Source organism: Oryzias melastigma, linkage group LG20, assembly GCF_002922805.2.
Source record: "Oryzias melastigma strain HK-1 linkage group LG20, ASM292280v2, whole genome shotgun sequence".
NCBI lineage: Eukaryota > Metazoa > Chordata > Actinopteri > Beloniformes > Adrianichthyidae > Oryzias > Oryzias melastigma.
The window spans coordinates 25,023,971-25,029,026 of NC_050531.1; the positions used below are offsets into that span (position 1 = coordinate 25,023,971).

General features: G+C 42.4%; 1 long non-coding RNA gene across 2 annotated transcripts; it reads right to left on the minus strand.

The window, feature by feature from the left end:
- Nucleotides 1-817: 817 nt before the first annotated feature.
- On the minus strand, nt 818-3,788 carry LOC112139061. Of its 2 annotated transcripts, none has more exons than XR_004949810.1 (2): nt 2,630-3,788; nt 818-1,452 (listed from the first exon to the last, which is right to left on the minus strand). It is a non-coding gene; the product is annotated as an uncharacterized LOC112139061 (long non-coding RNA). The 2 variants fall into 2 exon arrangements; XR_004949809.1 differs by having other exon boundaries at nt 818-1,455.
- Between the last annotated feature and the right edge of the window lie 1,268 nt (nt 3,789-5,056).

Below are 5,056 nucleotides of genomic sequence, written 5' to 3' on the forward strand. Positions count from 1 at the left end.
TCAAGGAAATTGTATGTACATTTATTTAAAAATATATATATATATATATTCCTATCCATCTATCTATGGGTTCCCTGTTTCTAAAGGATATGGTTGAGTTTCTCAGGGCAGACACACTCTGATGGATTCCTTAATTATTTATACTTTATTAAAACAATCATTTCACTGTAGAAGAAGTTGAGAGTTCAGATGATTATTTGATCTCTTCTTTCATTCTGTGTGCTCTTGTTGGCCCTTTAAAACTGAGGTCAGATTCTTCTTTTACAGCAAACATCACCTGCATTTCCTCCTTTCCCCTCTCTGATCTGCTATCATGGACATTTTGTCAAAGCCTGTGGCAAGGAAGCAAGAGCACTGACAGGAAATCCAGCATCTGTCTTGCTGAAGTTGTGACAGTGAAGTCCAGAGTCCTCCGCTGCAACAGAGGTGTGACAACATATGCAGAGCTAAGCACCATTTAAAGCAGTTCATCACCAAGGTATGTCTGTACTAAAGGCCTTTGCATCTGTGACCTGTTAATTTGTGTTCAGTTCTATAAACTACTGTGAGCAGAACTTAACTCCCTCTCTGAGGATGGTTTGATAATGAACGTAACTTGATCCAGTTTACCAGGTAATCACAAGGTTAACTGGTTCATAATATGGCGGCCCATGGTCCGCATGCGGCCCACCTCCTCATTCAACATGGCCCTTGTACACTTTCAGACGATGTTTCCTCTACTGTAGCACAGTGGTCCCAAACTCCCGGGCCGTGGACCAGCGCCAGTCCATGGATCAATTGCCACTGGGCTGCGGAAAAACTAATAAATTATACCCTGTTTTTTTTTTGTTTTGTTTTTTTGAGAGTTGATAATCTTTTATTTTGAAAATAACCGTATTCTTTCGATTAGCTTGAGACTAAAAGCAGTCCGGCTGCAAGTAACATGAGAAAAGTTGTAAGTAGAACCTTTCTTGGAAAAATGGAAAAGAACAAGCAGAAGAACAGGTGATTCCTACACACCGTACCTGTTTTCAAAAAGATGTGACTTTAATAAACAAATCTAATCTTTTAAACTGTAATAGTCAAACAAGCTCATCCATTCAGATGCACATTTCAGAGAAGTTGTGAATGCGCAAGTGCACAGAGAGCACTGCTCCTCTTCCAGCTCCAGGGCGTGTTAAAATCCTCACGGGTTGACTGGTCTGTAGCCACAAAAAGGTTGGGGACCAGTGCTCTAGAATTAATTCCAAAATGTAATTACTTGCTTCGCCAATGGGTGGCACTCGCAAACAATCTGCGGCAGGTGGCCTACAGTGTAGAAGACAAGTTTATAAATACAGCTTACAAAGATTTTGGTCTTATTTAAAACAGTGCCCCTTTTCCTGTCTCATTTATGGAAGCGAAGTCCTATGTGGCCCTCTGGTAGTGATGAAGAAAAATGGTGGCGCTTCCCATCTTTAAAGTTGCCAATCCCTGCTGGACAAACAAAGCACTTGTCAAAGCTTTTTACTCTCCACCTCTGTCTCTTCTCTGTGCTTAGATCTAATATCTGTTACAACTGCACTGGGAAGGAATAGTTTGTATCTATAATAAATAATTTGGTGAAATTCACCTGGAAGGTCATAAGTCAAAAACATTTTACTGAGAGGATATGTGCAAGACTGCTCATTGTACTGAAGGACGTGGTCCTGGTTCCAGTCATGATTTGGGGCTTGATCAAATCTCCCAGAGCAACTGTCTACAACTTCTGAGGATGATTATTGTCAGAACATAGCATCATTTCTACTGCCTTTTCATGAAATACGGAGAAAAGAACAGTTAAGTGCTTATGGAATCTTTCACCCCTGGATCCCATAAAGCTTTCAGCAGACACCCCCACCCACCACCCACCCCCATCACCTTCACAGCATATCTCTGCACGCACCCCAGAAAGGCAAAGAGAGCTTTCCTTCACTCCAACTGAGTGCTTCTCTCTATAAAAAATATTTTCAGGTTCTTATATACATCTGTATTTATCATCCATCCATCTTCTTCCTGAGTAATACATTTGTTAGATCATTTAATTCACCAAGTCTTCTCTGACAAATGGTTTCCCCTTAAACTGTTTAATGCTATGGCAACACCAGCGGTTCAGGCACGGGGTGTTGGACACTAAATTTATAAGCGCGGGACATTGACTGTAAAAATAATTGACTAATCGAGCTATGCGGTCCCCCATTGGAAATGCATTGTCGCAGCATTTTCGGTATGCGGAAGCAAATCGGTTGCACCGCTCTCCCGCATGCACGAACCAAACGTCACTTCGGCTAAAGCATTTTCTGGTCTTCGGACGGTAACAACAATAACATCGTAGGATGTTAATATAGCACTTAAAATGTTTATCATAGTGAAAAGATTCACTTATTGTTGAAAAAACGAGATGAAAAAGACATGTTAAGGATCAGGACCTTACGATCTTGCAGTGACTACAAACGGACTACAAATGTTTTCTTCTTCTGCTGTTTTACATGACGGTAGATTACTCCCTAAGCTAAGAGGATACAGCGCCACTTCGACACTTTATTTTCTCCGGTAATCCAAACACGTTATTAACGGCAAATCGTGGCTTTTTTTTCTAACTGTAACAAAAGTAACAAAAATCATGCCATACAATTGTGAAGGGACGGGGGAATCCAACCCAGGAAGCACACCACACATATAGGTCCACTCCACCACCTGAAACCTGGTTCTTGCAGGGGGCGGGCTCTAAAAACAGATTAAAAAGAGACACAAAATTAAAAATAAAAAAAAAACAAACAAACAAAAAAAAAAAACACAAGACTAAAAAGTGGTTAAGATGTATGTCGTCCCAACAACCCTGGATGGTGACTGACTGTTCACCTCAGCAGAAATGTGCGGCGGCGGCTCTTCAGAGTGCAGTGTGCCAGCACAAAGCAACTCTGCAACTCTGCCTTTTATTGGCTCCACCACACCCTTTTGGCAATCAAGTGGATTGTCAACACCTGTAAAGCAGGTGCACCATTTCATCCTGCTACAATGCCAAATTTACACAACTCTGGTAGGAAGACAAGAGGAAAAATAACTTTTCTAGTTACCAAACCCTTTTCCTTGTTAGTGTATAGAAATGTTAAAGACAAAACAAAAATCTCAGACCAAGACCAGCTACAGGATAGAGGAATATAACCAAAGAGAAGTGAAACCAAATGAAACTGTTTCAGTTGTAAAGCTCCGTTCACACCAAACGAGATTCGTACAACAGAGGTGTTCTGTTTCAATGTCAGGTCATTGTATAGATGCGATCAGAGGTCCTGCAGCACAATTTGAGTATCAGGAACAGTGCGTCGATCCAGCAGCTGTGCGATTTGAGTGTTGCTGCGCAGTTTGGGCGGCTCGGCACATCTAGAGTTACAAAATCTGAACTTTGGCAAAGACAACGGACGGCACCAATCAGAGCCTCAGCTTTGTTGATGACGTTATCAGCGGGTGAGCAGCATCACAGATGGATTTCTTCAGTCCAACTTCCTCAAACAGCCAATCACCTGTTCAGCCCCCACTTTATCCAAATGACAGGGTAATGAATGAAATGCTGGGGATAATTACTTCCCACCTCCCCAGCTCTTTAATGTTCTTTTCACCAACTGTCTGTTGCAAACCCCAAATGATCACTCACAATTAGTCACTCTTGGGGGGTAGAGAGCGCCTCGCTGCCTCCTGCAGGGACTGGCTGGAGCCTAATGTGTGACGGTCAGATCTCCCACATGCCGCTCGGAGGGGGATCCCGTTTGTCCCTGCCAGAGTGCCCCGCCCCCCATTCTGATGCTAGATCTGTTTGTAAAGACAAAATTACAGATGACAGACTTGAGTCTATCTCACATTTACAATGGGGAGGGGGCAATTACAGGGGAAGTCAGAACTCCATAAAGGGAGATTTGGTTGTCATAACAGCTTCTCCTTTTCTTATTTGGTGAAAAGCGAAATATCTGATAGGAGCTCCGACTGATGAACAGCTGCTCTGCATTGTCATGCATCATTTTGGGGTGGGGGAGGGGGGGTCCAGAGCTCTCTGTCTTCATGGTGACCTGAAAATAATGAGGCAGACTTGAGAACTGCATCAGAAGGCTGCAGCTAAGAAATGTAAAATGAATTCTAAAAATTCATTACCCCTGCACTCGCCACAGCCTCTGACCTCAGCCCCCACTTAACATTTAATGGGGGCATGGTGGAAATGAGAAAGACAAGCTCCTTGGGAAAATTTCATATCGTGCTGAGGTGGCACAGGTTATTTGGTTTTTTACAAGTGTGAGGAGTCCATGTCAGCTACACTGTTGCTGTTATTAGAGGAGAAAGGGAGAGTTGGTCCTGCTGAAACGTGCTCTGGAGCCTGATTAATGTTCAAGACACCGAGGTTTCTACCAAACCACGTCCTGCAGACTTAAGTTTGAACAGACAGAGACGATCAGATTTGGCCACTTGGTTAGGTTTGGTTGGGTTTCACTCTCATGAATCTCAGTAGAAAACCAAACACGCAGGTGAAACAGCACACCTGAAAACAGCGTCCCGTTTTGCAGAGGATACCACCCAGAATTAATGCTGACAAGTTTGAGAAGTAAATCTGTCCATCCATTTTCCAAACCTGCGGAATCCCTTTTAGGGATCCTCTGAGACCCTTTGCCACTTCATTGCAGGGGTCAACGGGAAATGAACACAAAATACAAAAAGAAACATTTGCTAGAACTGGTAGTCCAAATAGTAAAATAACAAAAAAGACAAAAAATATCCTTGACATGTTTTCATTCCATAACAAAACAGACACTGGATTTAGTTTTAATTCATTCTTTTTTCCATTTCCTCTTGTCTGGAGTGACAGAAGAAGTCCAATAACAATATCTGTTTATGTTTTATGTGGCATGAAATAAGTGTAGATTCCCATTCAGGCATGATGCTGCTGCTGTTTGAACAAACAGGAATTCTAACCAAACATTGTTTCATTCTTTTGTGTTGGAATCCTCCACAACAAATAAAGCAAAAAAAAAAGACAATACAGACAGTGAGGTTACTGCCAGCACCTCGGGGCAGA